This window comes from Crocuta crocuta, unplaced genomic scaffold (assembly GCF_008692635.1).
Source record: "Crocuta crocuta isolate KB4526 unplaced genomic scaffold, BGI_CrCroc_1.0 scaffold144, whole genome shotgun sequence".
Lineage (NCBI taxonomy): Eukaryota > Metazoa > Chordata > Mammalia > Carnivora > Hyaenidae > Crocuta > Crocuta crocuta.
Window position 1 is genome coordinate 812,099 of NW_027529669.1, and position 21,481 is coordinate 833,579.

Sequence of the window (21,481 nt, forward strand, 5' to 3'; positions counted from 1 at the left end):
AACCAAAAAAAAAAAAAAAAAAAAAAAGGAGAGGTCTTTGCTATAGAGTCAAAGTATGATTGCCTGATCATTTCCTGAAAAAGGTCTCTCGCCTAACCAAGCCCTTTGTCGTATCCCACCCGGACCCTCCCAGTGGCCCCCGAGCCCATCCCCTCTCCCTGATATTCCCCAGCTCCACTCTCTCTTCCATGAACTTTCTACAACGTTGAACGGAGCATGACTTTCCTTCATTCAGAATCCCTCAGCGGTTCCTAATCCCCTCCTGCAGAAAAACCACATTCCTCGCGCAGCCTCCGAAGGCACTTCACGATGGGGCCCCAGTCACTTGTTTGCCCCACGTGTCCCTCACAGTGGCTGTGTCCCGAGTGGGCAGGGACCGCAGCGGGCTCACGCACTGATGCGGCCCCAGCACATGGCACGGTCTCCGGTGCACAGCAGGTGTTTGTTGAAAGAACTGATCGGCCTACCTGTCTGGCTCCAGCTCTCGCTGTCTCCGCAAATGCCCAGTATTCTAGCCAAACCAGGTTCTCCTACAAGTATGGCTGATCTGGGCATGTGACTCCTTGCTCTTTCTGTTTGGAACATTTTCTGCCCTCTCAGTCTGGGCAAAGTTGGACTCGTCCTTTAAACTTTTTTTTTTTTTTAAGTTTATTTATTTATTTTGAGGGGTGGGGGCAGAGAGAGAGGGAGAGAGAGAGAGAGAGAGAGAGAGAGAGAATCCCAGGCAGGCTCTGCACTATCAGTGCGGGGCTCAAACTCACGAACCGTAAGGCCATGACCTGAGCTGAAGTCAGATACCTAATCGGCTGAGCCACCCAGGCGTCCCCAGACCCGTCCTTCGAGACTCATTCCAAGCACGGGCCTTCTTCTGTGACCGTCAGCCCCTCCTTTCTTAGTGCTCCCGTAGCACCTTACTCAGCACCTCGGGGGTTTTTTGTTTTGTTTTGATTTTGTTTTTAATGTTTTATTTATTTCTGAGAGATAGAGACAGCGTGAGCAGGGGAGGNTACTCAGTGCCTCGTGGCAGCACTTAGCACACGTCCTGGGATCATTTCTTCACGTCGCTGTCTCTCCCACTAGACCGTGGGGACTAAGCAGCCCCTCTTACCCCCCAGCCCCCGCGTGGGATATTGGGGGAATAAACAAAAAAGTAACCAAATAATCTGTCTTGAAGGACCAACCTGGGGAATCTTTTGTGCACAGGAGGAAACTATTTGAATTAAATTGGAGACTGAAAGCAGCTGTCACCAAACCTCTGAGTCATTCTATTTACTTGGCTGTGGCGAAAGGAAAGAGGCAGAGGAGGCAGGAACGGAAGCGAGTGAGGAGGGTGCGAAAGAGTCACGACATAAAAAGCGGACATCTCGTCTTTACCATGCACTTGTCTGCCTGAAGGCCCCTGCCCTTCCTCACTGGACTGATGAGACAGCGGATCTTACCCACGTCTCCGAGAAAGCCACAGGAGCTCCTGCCTGCACTGGGCGCTCCATCCCGCGTGAGGGGAACCTCCCACCCAGCCTGAGCAACTGCACCCCCACCTGAAAGCGATATTCCCAGTTCCCTCCACATCACTGTCCCTTGGTCACCTGCTCCCCTTTCGCCCGCTCATTCCTCAAGAGGAATATTCCATTACGACTCTTCCTAGTAACATTGTGTGTTTCAGTTGGATCAAAATGTGCTATGTGGTCTGTGGCCCAGTCAGCTCCTCGTGTTCCGTGGCCCTTGGGTAGCTGTGGCCCTGCTTTCCCCAGGAAGCAGGGGAGGGGCCCCAGGGGAGCAGCTCTAGGAGAGCGCCTCTCCTTCCTGGCTATCTTTCAGACCATGGGGCATGTGGAACCCTGGACTTCAAGGGTCAAGAGGGGAAGGGAAGGGAGAAATCTAGGAACAGGTGGAGCCCCCAAAACAGAAGGGAGAGGAACCGATACTGTTCTGTGCATCTAAGTAACCTCACGTAATTCTTTCCTATGAGACAGCATGATTCCCGTTGACAGGTGAGGAAATGGAGTTGAAGCCACTTCCCCAAGACGACCCCCTGGTTAGTGCCAGGGCCAAGGTCCAGTCAGATCTGCGCACTCCAGCGTCTGGGCTCCCTCCTTCCTCACCTCTGGCTGTGGGAGCGGGCTGCCCGGAGGCCTGAGGGGAAGGATGCAGGCAGCAGACACTGTGTGCGGCCAAACGGCTGGGCGAGCATAGGTCTGAGCAACGCTGGTGTCCAAGTCGGAGGGGTCCAGTCTGGCCACGGGGTTTCATGGTGCTCCGCCTGTCAGGCTACCTACCCTCCACCGGACCTGGTGTTCTAGAGCTGGGAACCCCAGGTGCCACAAGAAGTCCCCAGAAGAGGCGACAGGCAAGGCTGGCCCCGCCTCTGGTAATCGCAGGTAGACGAGGGCCAGGCTCCCATCCCGGAAACAGAGGCACTTCAAATCATCAGAGGGTACACTCAGCGGGGGCTGGGGAAGGCCCCCGTCGGGGACACCAGACACATGGAAGAACGGAGATAGAGACAGCATCTGCGGGGGTCCTGGCACCCGTCCAGCTACATCGAAGCTTCGTGAACCTCAGTGGCATCTGATGTAGACTGGTTTTCATGGTGCCACTTACATTTTGGTGTCTCTGCTTTGCTGGTGCTGAAAACACACACACACACACACACACACACACACACACACACACACACAAACGCACAGTCTACAGGATCGGGCGCAGGCAGCCTCCAGTCCAGTGCTCATCGGCGCAAAGCCACCGAGCGAGTCTCTGCGTGGTGCGTTCACACGGCAAACATTCTGGGGCTGCGGTGGGCCAGGCGCTGGGCGTGGCCGGATCGGAACACCAAACCCCTCGCAGAGGGGAGGCCGCAGGCAGCCAGGAAGCAGGTGCCGATTTGAACAGCTGCAGCACAGGACTCAGTGACACTGAAGGTGTGTCCTAGGTGCCCTGGGAGGTAAGAGAAAGCGTCATCGAGGGCTTTTTCCCGGGCCGTCGGGGACAAGAGGAATTTGCCAAACAGGAAAGGATGGGAAGGGGCTTGTAGGCAGAGCCAAGGACAGGAGGAAACCAGAGGGGAGAAAGAGAGCGACGCATTTGGAGAACAGGAAGCTGGGAACAGGGAGGTGAGGCAGGCTGGCAGAGTATTAGGCCTTGGTCAGCCCACGGAGTTATACGTCCAACGTGTTCGATGGTGTAGCAAGGGTAAAGGCATAGAAAGGGCTAAGAACGGTGGCAAAGAAAGAAAATATTGGCTGTTTTGTTTTTTTTTTAATCAGCTATATGCCCAATGTGGGACTTGAACTCACAACCCCAAGATCAAGAGCCGCATGCTGTCCTGCCTGATCCACCTGGATGCCCCAGAGGAAGAGAATACTGCTATGGTAATAAGGCAGACCCCTGAGTTCTGAGAGACCACCTGCGGGGGGTCCCGGAGCACGCGACGCAGCAGCCTCCGTTCCCGCCACCACCCATGCGGATGGTCCTTGGCGCGGCTTGTGAGCGGGTTAGGGTAAAACCGCAGGAGAGTAGCTGGCAGGGTCAGAGCCACGGTTCCTCCCACGCCTCTCACCTGGGCTAGCCTCTTTTTCTGGCCCGTGTAGACAGCGGTACCGGTGCTCTGCCCTTTGGGACGTTTCTGAGGTGCAACCGACACTCCGGTGGGGTCAGGCGGAAGCACCGCCGCACAGAGCCAGGTCTGCCCTTCCGCCTTGCTCGGCCTCCTCCCCTGCCCTGGCCTCTCCCTCTCCCACGCGCCTACCAGACTCCCCTGGGAGCACTTCTTTGGTTTTTTTTAAATGTCTGTCTATCTATCTAACTATCTATCTATCTATCTATCTATTTTAATGTTTATTTATTTTTTAGAGAGAGACAGAGTGTGAGCAGGGGATGGGCATAGAGAGAAAGAGAGGGAGAGAGACAGAATTGGAAGCAGGCTCCAGGCTCTGAGCTGTCAGCTCAGAGCCGGAGGGGGGGGGGGGGAGGCTCGAATTCACAAACTGCAAGATCATGACCTGAGCCGAAGTTGGATGCTTAACCAACTGAGCCACCCAGGTGCCCCTAAAATGTTTGTTTCTTTGTTTGTTTCTTTGTTTGCTTATTGAGAGAGAGAGAGCAAGCACATACATGCACGCAAGCAGGGGTGGGGCAGAGAGGGTAAAACTCCCAAGCAGCACAGAGCCCAACAGGGGCCTGGAACTCACGAACCATGAGATCATGACCTGAACGGAAATCAAGAGTCAGATGCTCAACTGACCGAGCCACCCACATGTCCCTGGGAGCACTTTTTTAAATAAATTACTTGCCCATCATCCTAAGATCTGCTTCCTGGGAACCCGACCTCAGATGTTTAGCTTCAAAGCATGGGAGAGTAGGCTGTGACTGTGGTGGGTGCCAGCCTGGGCCCCACTGTCACTTTCCTGTAGCGTTGCCAGATTTGGCAAATAAAAGCTTACATTTCAAATTAACAGGATGCCCAGTTAATTTGAATTTCAGATAAACAACAAATAAGTTTTTAGGACAAGTATGCCCATGCAATATTTGGGGGTATACTTATGCCAAAAAAATTATTCATTGTTTACTTGAGAGTCAAATTTAACTGAGCATTCTTTCTTTCATATGGCAGTCTACAAAAGAGCCCTATATACTTGTGCATTCATGGGCCTCTTCATTTGTGAACTGTGAAAAAATTATATTTATGACTGCATATAAAGATGAATACAGTTCAGGCTGGATTCATTATCATATATTTATTATCATTATTATTTTTAGTATTTTCATTTTTTTCTACTTTAAAATAAAGTAAGGGGTGCCTGGGTGGCTCAGTCGGTTGAGCGCCCGACTTTAGCTTGGGTCATGATCTTGCGGTTCATGAGTTCGAGCCCCCTGTCGGGCTCTGTGCTGACAGCTCAGAGCCTGGAGCCTGCTTCAGATTCTGTGTCTCCCTCTCTCTCTGAAGTTCTCTTGCTCACACTCTCTCTCTCTCTCTCTCAAAAATAAACATTTAAAAATATTTTTTCAATTAAGTAAATCATGTTCTTGGGCCCCTAAAAGTATCATGGGCTCCAGGCACCTTACCTACTTGGCCTAATGGATAATTCCTCCTGCTAGCAGCTTAGGAAAAGTCTCGAGTGCAATTATTAGACACGATCAGACATATCTTCATCTACCATTGTTCAGCTAAGAACTCTGTGATTAGAACTCTGGAAAGCTAGCCCTAGTTGAGAGCATGAAGAAGAGACCAAAGAATGGAATTTGGGGACCAAAGAGAAGATGGTCACCATGACCGAGGTGAGACATTAGTAGGGCCTCAACAAGGACAGCCAGCAAGCTCATTAACTCAAGGGTCTACGTGCTAAAATGCTCACCAGGTCTCCATCACACAAAGGTGTGGCCTCGGCACAGGTCAGGTGATGCAATGGACTTACCTGGAGGGGTCAGAAACACTGTTGGGTCCACCACCTCCTTATGGGAGCAGGCAGGGTATCTTCACTCAAAAGACTAGGTCTTGGCCCCCCTCCAGGCAAAGCACTAAGAGATGTTCCAAGCCAGAGCATGCCTGAGCCACTGTCTGTGTAAATAAAGCTTTATTGAACACAGTCATGCCTACGCAGTTCCACGTTGTTTATGGCTGCCTTTGCGCAGAGTAGTTGTAACAGAGACCAAATGTCCCACAAAGCCTAAATCATTGGCTGTCTGCCCTTTGCAGTAAAAGTTTGCCAGCACTGCTCCAGGCTGTGGGGGAGAATCACAAAGGGGGAGTTGGTGAAAAACTGTTATTTCCTAGTATGTGAAAACTGAAAGGAAAGCGCCGCCCATCAGTCTTTGCCGGCTGCACATAGTGTGGGCTGTGTGTCCATGTCCTCACGCCCACCACTCGAAACAAAAACTCTACACATTATCTCCAAGCTGACAGGAAAGACTTCTCTCTTTGGTTATCGGGGAAAATACAGCAGAGAAACTTGTCCAGATGGTGTGTATAAATCCAAATGAGAATCCAAATGAGAATCCCACCCCACAAAGGACAGGGTGTGACCCTGGTGGGAGCCACGCAGGGTTAGTGAGAGGAGGAAGAGAGAGATCTGGGGAGAAGGGGGGGCGATGCCTGTCAGAAATCCCAGCTCGCCCTTTTGCAATCATTTAAATAATCTGTGGTGCTAAGTGGGTCCCTTACCTGACCTAATTAAAAATCAGATTGCTATTTTAACTGAGAAGAATAGTACTTTCAACTGTTGTAGAGAGAAGAAAAGAATAAACATTATCAAGACCATCTCTTAGAAGATTAGGACAAAAAAATCCAGGAGGAGAGGCTTCAAAGCTGTTTTTGTTTTCCCTTGGCTTTGAAATACATAGACAGTCCTGATAATTTTATCTTCCTCGAAATATAGCAAATAAAGTCTATTTACTACTCCCGGGCAATTCCATACATAAATTAAAAAAAAAAAAACACACAAAGCACTTTAAACGAATCCTCCTGTGAGTCTCAAATCTATCATTTCTCTTCCTGCGGTGAGGGCTTTATGCCACAGATCAATGCAATTCGAAAGTTTTGGAGGTGATTTTGTTTTTCGTACCTTACTATTTGATGAGTTTTCAGATGGTCATCTAAAGCACAGCTTACATGCCATCTCTCATGGATCTCAGGGAGGCTTCAGATGAGCTGACATGGTGAGAGTTGGTTAGCAGAGATATAAAGATATTTTATCTAGTTTCTTTAAGTCAGCTTTGAAAGTTAGTTCAAACACACTACTTAGCGAATTCATGAAAACTCTTTTTTTTAACCCTGAGAATAGTATTTCCACTTCTCGTCCTCACATTCGAGAGGAGAGTTGCTTTCGAAAGCATCATCCTTCCCATAAGAAAAGGCTTTCTAGGCACAAACTATGCCGCATAAAGCACATGGAGAGACAAGCTGATTCCCCTTGAAGTGTATTTTGAATGTCTTGGTTTTAAAAATGGGAGAAGAAGGGCGCCTGGGTGGTTCTGTCAGTTAAGCATCCGACTTCGGCTCAGGTCATGATCTTGTGTTTATGAATTCGAGCCCTGAGTCGGGCTCTGTGCTGACAGTTCAGAGCCTGGAGCCTGTTTTGGATTCTGTATCTCCCTTTCTCTGACCCTCTCCTGCTCACGCTGTCTCTCTCTCTCTCTCTCTCTCTCTCTCTCTCTCTCTCTCTCTCAGAAATTAATTTTTTTTAAAAACCATTTTAAAAAATGGGAGAAGAGCTTCCATTAGCCCTAATTAGAATTTTTTTCAAGCAGTCAGATAGAAAGTAAGTTCTTCTGTGGCCATAAAAGTAATCTACTCTCGGCAGGACATGCATTTTAAAATAATTTTGTATATAACGTGTTCTTTCTTTCTTCCAGCAAATCATCTATCAAGCACCCTGTACGGGCCAGACCCTGTGCCAAACTTAACAATACAGAGATTTAAAATGTGGTCCTTGCCATTACGTTGCTCACAGTCCGGCAGGGAGATGGACATGGACAAAAAATAATTGCAATACAGCGCAGCAAGCTTGTCCACAGACCTTTGCCCTGAAGTTACCTGTTCTACCGATGGCGTGCATCAACACCATTGATTGGTTGTCTGGTTGACTGATGGATACCCAAACATCATTCCTAAAAGGGACATTATCAATATAGTTAATCAAATGGGATCGCAAAAGAGCAAATGGACAGATTAGCTAAATCTCCTACTTTCTGCCAAAGAGGATAAGTTTCTATCTCAACCCTTCCATGAAGAGCAGATACAGCACACCGATAGAGCTGTGATAGCTTCCTTTTCCAGGCACAGATATTAGATAGCCTGTCTTTACTCTGCCACCACCACCTTAAAAAAAAAAATCCTAGGGACCCAATACACGAGGAAACCATTACTGTCACCTAATATTTGGGAGTGGGGCCAGGGGAAGGAATAGGAGAGATGTGACAGGGCTACCAGCCCCCGAAGCCCTGCAAGTGTCATATCCACATGTGCAGTTCAGACATGACCGAGCTCCCATGATCCCTCAACTCATCATTTGGGATGTTTTTGGCTATAAGTAACTGTATATTCAATTAATGTGGCTTAAACAAAAGGGTTTATTTTTACTACATAACAATAGGTCTAGAGGCACAGGCTTCAAGCAAGGAGTAAGTGTTGTATTCAAAGTACTTAACAGTCAATATAGTACGGGCACTGACAAATCAGAACGGATGCCCGCCCCGTCAGACAGCACAGCCACTCCCAAGTGCTGCCTCGGGACATCTGCTGGACCCTGTCCCTGGTTCCAAGTTGGCTCCACAGCTCCGTGATGGCAGAGCTTACGTTAACTTGAAAAGATTCTCTCGGCCTTCCTTTTGTGGTGAGCAGCTGACTGCCATGCTTTGAAACATCACTTCATGATTTAACAACAAAGTGTGAAAGCAGGAAGGAAGAAGTGAAGTTTTCTCTCGGTGCATCTCTCATTTTATGAGGGGTTGATATCTCTCCGAAGCCCTCCACAGACTTCCTCTTCAGTACTATTGGCTGGAAACCGGGTCACATGACCATCCTTAAACCAATCCCAAACACAGGTTGGCTTGGACCAATTACCATTCATTCCCTGGGGCTGGAGAGAGTGTACCACCTTGCCCAGACATGTTGCTCTTGCTGCCTGTACTAGAACCCACGTAGGGCTCCATTGGCATGAAAGAAAGCACAGTGTGGGGGGCAGTGAGGGATAGCTTTTAGGCAGGCAAGCCAGCAGAGCAACCACATCCCCCATTTGGTGATAAACAACTTTTCATTTTTCCAGTAGGATCCCCGTGGGGTGGAGGTGGGGTGGTCAGGGCATCTGGCCATCCTGCCAGGGCTGCTCCTTTTCTCTCAGAGGTGGAGGCATTAGCAGCCTGTGCAGGTGGCCCTAGAGCTCTTCAAGGTCGTAATTCATGGCCAACGCATACATACAAGGGAAGTGATTGAGAGCTCTGATCTCAGTAACTGTGGACAGGGCACCGTGGTTCACAACTATCCTTGGTAGGTCACATCTGTGGCCTAGATTTATGAAGCTTGATTTATAGCCACAAAGCTTAGGTTACTCCCCCTACCTCTTCCATGTGTACAATATCTTAGGAAGTCAGCAAGAAAACCTATGAGCAGGTATATAGTCATCAGGTATTTCCAAAAAACAATGCTTAGTGAGTTCAAACCTTGTTTCACAAAGAATATTCATGAAAAAAACAGTGCCCTGATTTTATTGTCTCCCTTTCTATAAAATGCAGGAAGCACTCACGAAGGGACAGAGAGAAGAAACCCTAGGCAATATTCTGAATGTGGGACACCCTTTGGCCCTACAATTGCTTGCTTAGGGAGATAGCCCCATTGAGGTCAGGGCTGCGGTCTGATTCCTTGGTGGGTCTGCTCACTTCACACAGAGATGGTCTGGGTTCCAGGTCACACATCACACCCTAGCCTGGGTCAGCTGTCTCACAAATACAGGCAGTCCCTTCATGTAGGCTGATTACAAATATGTCCCTAATTGTCCATCTGCCTGCACCTTAGCCAATGAGAATGTGGCTTCCCCCAATCAAGAGATGAGGCTGATTTCCCCAATCCTTGAATCCAGGCTGACCACATGACTTGCTTTGGCTGATAGAACATAGTAGAGGTGACTCTGAGCCAGTTCTTCAAAGCCTTTCACACTTCTTGTTCTCTGGGAACCCTGCCACCACCCAGAGAACAAGCCTGGACTGGCCTGTTGGATTTTGAGAGACTCATGACTCAGTCACCCCCATTGCTATGGCCAAAAACTAGCCAATCACCCGACAGAGGAGTGAAGCCATCCTTGACCGGCCAGTGTCCAGCCATCGCACCAGCTGAGAAAAGAGCAAAAGAGCATGAGCAAGCCAAGCCATGGTCAGCCCCATCTGGGCCACGCCAGAGGGACACAGTGTTTCCATAGACTTGTGAGGAATAATTAATGCTATTGTTTTGGGGTGGTTACACAACAATAGTTCACTGATACCCCCTCAGCTACAGAGGTGACTTGAGCTTCTCCCTCACCCATCCTCATTTGGGGAGAAAGTGCCTTAAACACCAAGGAGGGGGTTATACCGTCTCCTTTGTTTCAGGACAGCTTGTGATGAGGAGTTCTGCTAACAGTCTTGCAGGTAATATTGTGGTTTCTTGTGTCTTTTTTTTAATAAAAAATTTTTAATGTTTTATTTATTTCTGAGAGAGAGACGGCGTGAGCAGGGGAGGGTCAGAGAGAGGGAGGTACAGAATCTGAAACAGGCTCCAGGCTCTGAGCTACCTGTCAGCATAGAGCCTAACGTGGGGCTCAAACCCACGAACTGCGAGATCATGACTTGAGCCGAAGTCGGACGCTTAACCGACTGAGCCACCCAGGTGCCCCTCTTGTGTTTTTAAGAAACCCGCCAGCTCTAAAGAAATCTGTGCCATTAACCTGGATTAACTTCTCAGGCCCAGTGAACACCATCCTATTAAATGTGTTCATGGCTACCTGAGAGGGTCAAAGGCTGAACGTGAAGAGATTAATCTTTGAGTTCAACGAAACCAGTTTCACTTTTCTAGGGTTCTGTGATCCATCCTGGTGTCAAGATTCTAAATACCTCTTAGCATCTGCTTTTCAAGCCATCTCAGAAATCATGGTCCAAGTCCAAACCACGATACGATGCCCCACCCAGTCTGGGACATCCACCTCCATCACGGGTGAGCTAGTAACAGTCCCTTCTCTACCACGCAGACAGCGGCCCCCGCCCTCCAACAGACTCGTCAGCACTGTGTTTGGCGCACCCTTACCTTACCCTCTCCAACCCACCAAGCTTTCCTCCCTATTCCCTATACTGGACCTTGCCCCAGGCTGGGGGAGGGGGGTCCCTAACTTGTACAGCTCAGAATGGTCATGAAGGTTGGATCAGAAAACTACACAGTCCCTGAAGAGAACCAAGAGGCAAGAACTCAGCTGTGGAGAAGCGGAACTTTTGAGTGCGCTTTGGTCCAAACCAACTTTCTTCATCATTAAATATGCCCCAAATTATAGCCCAGAGATCCCAGAAATCCACTTATGTAAAAACCCAGGTAGGGAAAATGTCAAGATAAAAACAAATGGTCTCGTCTATGGAAATTTTGATGCCTTTTCCCCGTTTCCCTCCCTCCCCCATCAAACTGAAACTCGCATCGTGTTCTTGCTCGAGTTTAGAATCAAGTTCAAGGAGCTCCTTTCTTCTCTCCTCTACAGCTGGTTCCCACCTCCTGTTTTCCCCCCTGAAGTCCTGTGTAGAAATCTGTGAGGGGGCCCTGAATGGTTAGGTTTATGCCACTGTGAGGGCTTTGGATGATTTTTTTCCCCTCGTGAAAGGCGCCCTTGACAAGGTTTCACTCTCTCCCAGGGAGATGGCTGGGGACTGCCTGAGTTTCCTGAAGGAGGCAGCCATTCTGCCAAACTCAGAAGTGTGAAGTAAGAGGGTCAGAGAGCCCTGGGCTCCCGGGATAATGGGGACCCTGTTCTGCTCACTACACACCCCTCAGATCTGAGTTAGCAAGAAACCTAGAATTACTGCACAAAAGTGAGCCTGAGCACAACCACCCCCTAAACTCAGGAAACTGTTTATTCGGGCCTCTGCTTCAGAGAGTATGGGGTGCTTGAACTAAACATTAATTTTTACTCCCAATTTGGCAGTGGGAGTTGGGCATCAACAAGTTAAGTTTTTTATCATTTTTTTAAAGGATGGATGGTTTGGGGGGTGATAAGTCAGTGATCCAAGGGCAACCGTCAGAAACCTAGAATGATGTGTCATTTCAGCAAAAAAATAGAACTGGTTAAGAAAACCCCAGGCGACCCACGGTCACTCGTGTGCTATTTCACTTGTGATGTCAGAGAGGATGCTCCCCTCTCGTGAGGCAACTTCTTGTGGTAAAATGAGCAAAGGATTGGGTCCTGGGTTCGAAATCTGGCTCTGCTCCCCCGACTGGCTGTGCAATCCTGGGAAAGTGAACTAATCTCTCTATGTCCCCATCACTTTCTCTGAAATCGGGGTTAATTAGAAATCCAGGGTGGTGATTACATATTAGATGGCATAATGCATTGTTAAGTAAGATCAATTTTACGCACAGACACCAGCAGCTAGGATTATGACGGAGGATGCCACTCATCTGAATAGACTGGGTTATGTGTGTTAAGAAGCGACTCTAAAATCTCAGGGACTTACAAAATTTAGTTCTTGCTTAAACAACTGGTCCACTGTGGGGTGGCTAAGGCTCTGCTCCATGTGAACCTTACCTTGGGATCTGGACTATGGGAGTGTCTCCCGTCCCGGGGAATTGCTGGGCTCGTGGCAGAGGAAAAGAGAATTTAGTGGAATAACACAGTGGCCCTCAAAGCTGCTCTTAGGAGTGGTACAGGTCACTTCTGATGAGTCTTTATAGGCCAAAGCTAGTCATGTGGCTGAGCCTATCCTCAATAAAATGGGAATATGTAATCCTCCCACAGGGATGGACAGGAAATGTTTGAACAGTATAATTCATCATTGCTGTATGTAACAGAAAATCCCCAATACCAGAGGCAGATACAGAGGCTGTTGCTTTCCTGTAAAATAAGCCCCCAAATAGGTGTTCTTGGATGCACATGGGAACTCCCCAGTCCTTGGGACCCGTACCATCTACATTTGTGCTCTGTCATCCTTAGTTGACATGCTATTTTCAAATAAGAGTAGAGAAATGTGTGCTCTTTTGGAAATGGAAGGAAAGGGAGGGGCCCCCTATTTAACTGCATCTGGGAAAGTGCAATAAGGACTCCTTAGCTGAGCAAGGGGGGACCGGAATAAATAGGAACCTGACCCAACCGGTCAAAGTCAGGGAATAGAAAAAGAGGAAACAACAGTGTGGAAATATGATTGACATAAAATGGAAACAGGAAAGGCACTCACACGATGCTGATGCTGAGCAGGTCCACAGCGGAGAGGACGTGCTCAGACAGCACCTGTACCGCCAGCTCTGTCCCACCACCATCGTCACAGCCAGTGGGAGCTAGGGGCCACCTCGCCTTCGGGCTTCCCGAGGTCTCTAGCGCATCCCTCAAGTATTTTTCACAGATGGGGCTGGAAGTGAGGCGCTCTGGACTTCGCACATCTGCACATATCTTTCGTCTTGGGCTTCCCCTGTGTCTTCTTAAGTGTGTGTATCCATTTTTGGCTAACCTTGATTCCTGTCTCTACTGCGCTTGGCACGGGTTCCACTGGTTCTGCTTGATCTTCCCAGGTGGACTCGAGGACCCAGACCACCCATCCAGCTCTAGCCCAGCCTCTTGGCCACCACGTGTAGACGGCAGCCCAGGAGTACTTTCACCTCTGAGGGCCAGGCTCTCTCCAAGGCCCTCCTCACCCTAGGGTCTGATCTCTTTCCGAGACTGATCTCCCGCCACTCCACAGCCCTCCTGTGGAAGGTCCTCTTGCATTTCTCCCAAAGCCCAGAGCCTCACCACCTCCAGAGGCAGTCCTGGCTTAGGAATGCAGATGGACAGAGGATGGGCATGACAGGGGACCCAGCCTTGTTCTGTGGCCATGTCCCCAAGAGACAGTTTTGGACAGGCAAGTGTTTTGTCCCTTCAAGATGCACATAGAGGCAGGGCCCAGATGTCCCTGATGAGGCAACGAGTCAGTCAGTAACTGTTCTCACTTCTTGAGGCAGCTTGCCTCTCCAAGGTGGGGCAGGCCAACGCTCTAGACACAGGCCCCAAACCTGTGCCTCCGAGTTCAGGCTGTGGGTGTTCCTTCCTCTTCTTTGGAATATGATCAGTAAAGTTGACTTCATGCCCACCGGGACAGTGCCAGCTCAGCCTGGACGGCAGGCCTCCCCGCGTGGGCCCCCAGCCTCCGCTGAAGTTCAGTGTCCTGGGGGATTGGGGCAGACATTGGAAACACCTTGGTATTGGCCTTGGCACCGTAGCCCTGGTTAACATAGCCCTGCACAGGCCTGACGGGGCACACACATGGTCAACGAGGAAGGGGGACATTCTGGTTTCAGTCCCCACACATAGGGCTGCATTTTATTTTCGGAAGGATGACGCAGGCAGCCCTGTCCCATGGTGTTGACTTTCAGTGCCATGCTCCATGACGTAGGAAAACCGACAGTATCCAAACACTGAGCTTCCTCTCCTATCACCTGTAAGCCATGGGCCACACGTGAAATGCCAGCTCTGAAAGTCACGGTGAGATGTGCCATAGAAACTTACCACTAGCTCAGTTAAACACCATCGCTATGGAGCCGTAGGTTCAAATCTCAATATACTCCCCTTCCCCCTGCATAATATCATTCAGAGCACAAGTCTGCTTAGAACTACCCCTTGGCTATTATGCCTTCATCCTAAGCCAAAGTCTCTGCTCGCCTAGAAATGTCACAAGGCAGGAGGGCTCCTCATGCTTCCTGCTAATCTCCTTTCAGATAAACAGTTGATGACCCCTTGGTCCCCTGCTTCTCTGCCCCCTGTCAGAAAGAAGCCCCGGATTCCCTCCCTCTGAGCCTTTTCCGGACAACAAGGCGGGAACCCCGTGGAAAGGGAAAGATGAACCCTGCAGGGAGATGCACATGCCAGCACACAGGTACCTGCTGCAAGGTGGGTGTGGCGGGGGAAGCTGGCTGCGCTCTGCATCTAATCACCGCAAGCTTAGTGGTTTCTGACAACGCACTGTCAGCTCATGGCGCCCAGGGGGCGGGAGTCCAGGCAGGGACAGCTAAGCTGGGTTCTCAGCTCAGGGCCTCCCGAAGCTGCCATCAAGGTGCTGCCAAGCTGTGTTCTCTTCGGGAGGCTCAGCTAGGAAATCATTCGCTCCCGACTCATGTGGGTGATTGGCAGAATTCATCTCCTGGAGGCCCCTCGCTTCCTCCTGGCTGTTGGTGAGAGGTGGCCCTCAGGGACCAGAGGCCGCCCACGGCTCCCTGCCACATCCCCTCTCTGTAGGCAGTTCACAACAGGTAATCGCTTCTGTAAGGCCAGCAGGAGACTCCCTCGCCCCAGTTGGCTAAGAGTCCTTATATAAGACGGTGTACACCTGGGAGTGACATCCACCATGTTCGTATGTTGCATGTATTACAGGCCAGTCACAGGTTCTGCCCACGCTCAAGGGGGCGGGGCTGTGGAAAGATGCAACTCGTTGGAGGGCATCATAGGGTGTGCCCACCCCCGCCCACCTGGGCTTGTATCTTACCGCCACCACAGGTATGAGTTAGGTGACCTTGAGCAAGTTACTCAGCCTTATTTACAAATAATCTTCCCTATTTGTAAGATGGGGGTAAACCCCACAGGATCCTTGGGAAGATCAAATAAAATATTCCATATCAAGTGTTTTGCAGAATGCCTGGCACATAGTAAACACTCAAATGTTAGCTGTGATGGTGGTGGTGGTGATTAATATTAATATTATCAGCACTGTGAGACTCTCAGGTCTGTCTTGGATGCTAAGAAGCACAAATGTAACTCAGACTACAGCTACCTCTACCCTGGCTACAGAACCCTCTGTGAAAGCCAGGTCTGTGTCTCTGGCCACATCAGAAATCTCAAAAGAGATCAACCCCAGTCTCAGCCAGAAGTTGGGGTATCATGGGTCACCAGACAGCAAGACCAGCGTCCCAGCCACTGCTGTTAGGTGACAAGCGTGCATCAGGAGATGGCGGGGTACTTCAGCAAGAGGATCTGCTCATCATTTGTGAGCTCTGGGGCAGCTGGACTGGGCAGTGGTGAGCCTCACCACACCCCCTGGGAGAAGACAAGCTGAGCATCTCTCTCAAGGTGGCCATGATCGGTACCTCACCTAAAGTAGGACATAGAGGCTCTTCTTTATCCTAATCATTCCTGCACCTATAATTCTACTATCTGTTCATGCAGAATAACAAGAGGCAGTGTTTATTACTTACCAGATTCCCGTAGATCCCATGAGGAGAATTAAAAAATAGCAAGTAGAAGACACAGTCAGGCCCACCATCACTGCAACAACTTAATACACACACCATCAAGCACTCAAGCCAAAGACACCCGTAGGGTAGCTCACACCAATAATAATAATAGTAACCTACAGTGAGCCTTCTGTGTTTAGTGACAATACACTAATCTGGACATCAGCTCACAGAAGGAGGTACTCTCCTGGCCTGGAGTAACACATCATCGGAGCTCGGGTCTTCTGATGAGGCTTTCGGTGGTGTCTCATTTGTGCAACATTGTTAACTCAGCACCAGCTTCTCAACCCTATGGCATTCCCATGCCAGGAACATGTCCTGGATGCTCAGTACATCTTAATTTTGTTTTTCTTTTGGAAAATTTGGAAATTTAGTTATTTATTTCTCAAGGAGAAATATTTTTCTAATTATTTTTATTTTTTGAAAGAACAGCTGCACCACCACTGGAATTGAGGGGGTGGCTGCTTTGGGACTCATGGGCTGGAAAAAAACAACAACACCCATCTTGCTTTATTTCAAAGAAAGAAATGACCCTTTGATAATATCCAAGAGAATTGGATGGGTGATAATCATCAGTGCTTTGGAATCTGTAGGCAGTTCAACTGTGTGAAGGGACAAGTGTCTACAAGCTACTTATAGCTTTCCACGTGGGGAAACGTCCTTCGCGGTGTCATCTTCAGATCCTAAACCTCTGTGGTCATGAGGTGTAGAGTTACATACCAAATAAGCCAAGACACAACATGGAGGGCTGAACCTTGGGTTTTTGACTGGGTAACCACATCTCCCCTCCTTCATTCTTTCATTCAACAGATGCTGTGGGCACTTCCCATGTTCCCAGCCACATGTAGCCTTTGAAGATAGAACCTTGAAGCCGTGATGGAAATAAATATGGCTCCTGTTCTACCGAGTTCACTGTCAGAGGTGATTCCCAATATGGCGTAGCAAGAGATAAACCTGAGATCACACAGAGCACTAGACAAGCACAGAGACGGGAGGGACACCCCACCCAGCTTGGAAGAGGGATAAAGGAAGGCTTCCCAGAACAAGTAAGTTCAAGGAGGATAACAAGAGTATAGGGTGCAGTGTGAGGCGGTTTTCCTGGCAGAGGGAACCAAGAGTGAAAAGTCCCACAAGCATAAGAAAGTAAGGTGTGCCAGGGGCTAGAGGAAGTTCCGAGAAGCTGGAGAACAGAGATGGGGAGGGGATGGGGAGTCTCTGGAGTGGCGCACAGGGGCCACCTCATAGCCCTTCCTTGGAAAGCTCCTTCAAACTGCTGCCTTAGAAAATCCATAAGGAAAAATAAGGCCATCCTGTCATTGTGGAGGCTGGATAGAGGATTATGGTTGAAGTTAAATTTTAAAGCAGAAAGTTCCCTTATTTTATATCACTAAGCTTTAAAAAGAATCTTTATGTTTTAATACATGCTCGTTTTGACAAATTTAAACAATACAAAACTACGTGAATTAAAAAGAGGAGGGGCACCTGGGTGGCTCAGTCAGTTAAGCGTCTGACTCTTGATTTTGGTTCAGGTCGTGATCTCATGGTTCATGAGTTCGAGCCCCACATGGGACGCTACATTGACAGTGCTAAGCCTGCTTGGGATTCTCTGTCTCCTTCTCTCTCTGCCTCTCCTCTGCTCAAAATAAATAAGGAAACATTAAAACAACAACAAAAAAAGGAAGTGCCCCATCCCCTTCCAGTTCTCTCCTCCAGCTGAAATTCCTGTTACCATTTGGTTAACTTTCCTTAATGACTCTTTATCTGTGTATATGCCAACGTATATCTGTATATCCTTGTTGTTAGTATTACATACACAACACATCTGTAACAAGTAGTTACAGTGTTAGCCCTGCGCCAAGCCCTTTGCATGTACCCTCACTCCATCCTGGCTGCAACAGAAAGAGGTTATTTATCCCCCACTCAGAGGTAAGGGAACTGAGACACAGAGGGGTTGGGTGACTTGCCCATGGTTGTACATGTGATATCAGGACCCGGATACAAGCCAGGCAGTGTTATTCTAGTTTGTGCATCTAACCACTATGCCGTACGTGTGTCTTTGTGTATATACACACATGTACATGCACACACAACTCATAATGTTTGTTTTTTTTCCAAGCTGGGATCATAGCATCTCTCTCTCTCTCTCTCTCTCTCCCTCCATGCCCTTCCCCCACTTACACTCCCTCTGTCTCTCAAAATAACACATAAACTTTAAAGTCTCTCTCTCCATATACACATATATTGGATTTTTGAGTTCTAGCCATGACTTAGCAGCTGGCATCAACCCAGCCTTAACTTCTCATTATAAATAACTATAAAAGTGAACAAAAGAGCTGAAAGAAGCAATTGATTTCAGGCATTGAGGAAATGCTGACCTGCTACCTTGAGAGAAGGGTAATGCAGAAGAAAAAATCCCATAGTCACCCCAGCTTTCTTCCACGGAAGGTGGTTTCCAAGCTTCAGCGAACATAAGGGGGATCCAAGCTTAGAGCAGTGGCTGCCCTGGGAGAGAAGCAGACGGGAGTGCTTCCTGGGAGGAAACAGACGGGAGTGCAGGGCTGCTAAGGTGGCCAGAGCTTACGGGGTGTGGATTGGAGATTGGAGAGAACCCCACAAAGGGGCCCCAGCAATCCGTGAGGGCTGCCTATGCCCAGCGGGCATAGGTCGAGCAGAGAAGAGCCACTAAGAAGCTGTGAGAGGCACAGAGATTTCAGAGAGAGTGGATTACTGGAGAGAACTTGGAGGTCTGACACAGCCAGACGGGAGAAACACAAGGCACTCAGTGCAGACCCCGGAAAGGCAGGTCTCAGTCATAAAAGCCCAGGGAGTAGGCACTATGCCCTAAGAAGAAAAGCAAGCACCAAAATAGACTCACCTTAACAAAGATTTAAACCAAGGCTCAGGAAGAGCAAGGTGACCCATCAAAAATTTAACTGCCTGCCAAAATAAAACTCACCACTCTGTAGAAAAAGATTTTCAAAAACCCAGAGTCTCTAACCTACATCAATCATAATACCAAGAACGTAATGAAAGATTACTACCCATTTTTCTATTCCTATAAATGTGACCTTTGTTTCTGTGGCGTGAAGTTACTTAGACATGGTTTGATTCAGGTTTTGTTTTCCAACGTTGTCAGGTGGGAGCTGAGTAGCATTTAGTCTAGAGCTAATTTTGCCCCGCTCTTGAGGAAAGACTTTTCTGAGGACACCAACTGGAACGTTCTATCTGAATTACGAAGCTTTCCACTCTGGTGGGGACAGGGAGTACCCAGCCCTGTGCAAACTTCAGGGATTGGTCTCTCTAAAGCTTTGCGGTCGTTCTTTCCGCAGCCTTAGTTTTCTCAAACGTGAGCATTCTTCAGTACTTAGCTGAAGACTTGTGTGTGCGCATGTATGTGCACATCCGTGCACACACACATGTGCACACACACAGCTTTGTCTTCCCCAGTGCTCTGCCCCGCAAACCCCGCCCACCTCTGCCTTCCCAGCTCCGTCGGCTCAACTCAGGGAAATGGCTGGGCTCACCTGGGTTCTTCCTCCCTGCGCCAAGCTGTGAATCTCTCTCCAGGCAGAAAGTTGGGGCGATTGTAGGAGGCTCACCTTGTTTCCTACCTCTCAAAGCTATTGCCGCCTCCCGTCTTACCTAATGACAATCATTTTTGTTTCATTGCTTGGTTGGTTGTTTCGGGCAGAAGGGCAAATCTGGTCCCTGCTGTTCCCTCTTGACTTTAATCTACAGCAGTAAGTTCAATGACTTAAGGGAAATCGAAAAATTCCTTGAAAAACAAAACTTTCCAAAACTGACCCAAGAAGGAGTAAAAAGAATCTGAGTCACCCTAGATCTGCTAAAGAAATTGAATTCATAATTTCAAACCTTGTCACAAAGAAAACTCCAAACCCATATGGCTTACCTGGTGAGTTCTATTAAACATTTAAGAAAGAAATAAAATCAATTTAATAAACATTTTTTTAGAACACAGAGGAAGAGAAAATTTCCAACTCAGCATAACCATGATTTCAAAATCTGACAGACATTTTAAAAAAAGAAAATTTCAAAATCATAGACATAGACATAAACACTCTAAACAAAGTATTAGCAAATTAAATTCACTAATACAGTAAAAAACGCATCATGGCTAATTGTGGCTTATCCCAGGAATGGAAGACAGGTTTAATATTCAAAAATCAATCAGTGTAATTCACAATATTAACAGAATAAAGGAAAGCAAACATATGAACATCTCAATAGATAGAGGAAAAACAACAAGATTCAAAGTGGTTCAAGATGAAAGAAAGAACAACAAAGAAAGAAAGAGAGGAAGGAAGGAAGGAAGGAAGGAAGGAAGGAAGGAAGGAAGGAAACTCAACAAACAAGAATAACATGCAGATTCTACAACCTAATAAAAGACACTTATGAAAACCTATAGCTTATATCTACTTAGTGGTGAAAGACTGAACACGACCTTAAGATTGGGAACAAAACAAAAATGTACATTCTTCTTCTTTTTTTAATGTTTATTCTTGAGAGAGAGAGAAAGAGAGAGAGAGAGGGAAAGAGCACGAGTGGGAGAGGGGCAGAGAGAGATGGAGACAGAGAATCTGAAACAGGCTCCAGGCTCTAAGCTGTCAGCACAGAGCCCAAAGCGGGTCTTGAACCCATGAACCATGAGATCATGACCTGAGCCAGTCAGACTGTCAACTGACTGAGCCACCCAGGCACTCCTAAAGATGTACATTCTTACCACAACTGCTCAGCATAGCTCTGGAGGTCCTAACCAGTGTAATACGGCAAGAAAAAGAAATAAAAAGAGCACCTGGGTGGCTCAGTCAGTTAAGCGTCTGACTTCTGCTCAGGTCATGATCTCACGGTTTGTGGGCTCAAGCCCTGCATCAGGTTCTGTGCTGACAGCTAGCTCAGAGTCTGGAGCCTGTTTCAGATTCTGTGTCTCCCTTTCTCTCTGACCCTCTCCTGCTCATGCTGTCTCTCTTTCTCAGAAATAAATAAAAGACATTTTTAAAAATTTTGAGGGGCGCCTGTGTGGCTTAGTTGGTTAAGCATCCGACTTTCGCTTAGGTCATGATCTCGCGGTTCGTGGGTTCGAGCCCCGCGTCGGGCTCTGTGCTGACTGCCAGCTCAGAGCCTGGAGCCTATTTCGGAGTCTGTATCTCCCTCTTTCTCTGACCCCCCCCTGCTCACGCTGTCTTTCTCTCTCTCTCTCTCTCTCTCTCTCCTAGAAATAAATAAAAAATATTTTAAAATAAATAAATAAATAAAAATAAAAATTTTGAAAAAAGAAAAAGAAATAAAAATATAAAGATTGAAAATGAAGAACTAAAGTATCTATTTGAAGATAACATGATTTAATATGTAGAAAATCCAAAGGAATCTATAAAACCACTACTATAATAAGATTTACATGATACAGAGACAAGGTACAAAAATCGATTGTATTTCTATACACTAGCAATGAATAATTAAAAAATAAAATTTAAAAAAAACAAAAATGCCAAAACAATTAAACACTTGAGGAAAATTTTTACAAAACGTGACATGCACACTGAAAACTAC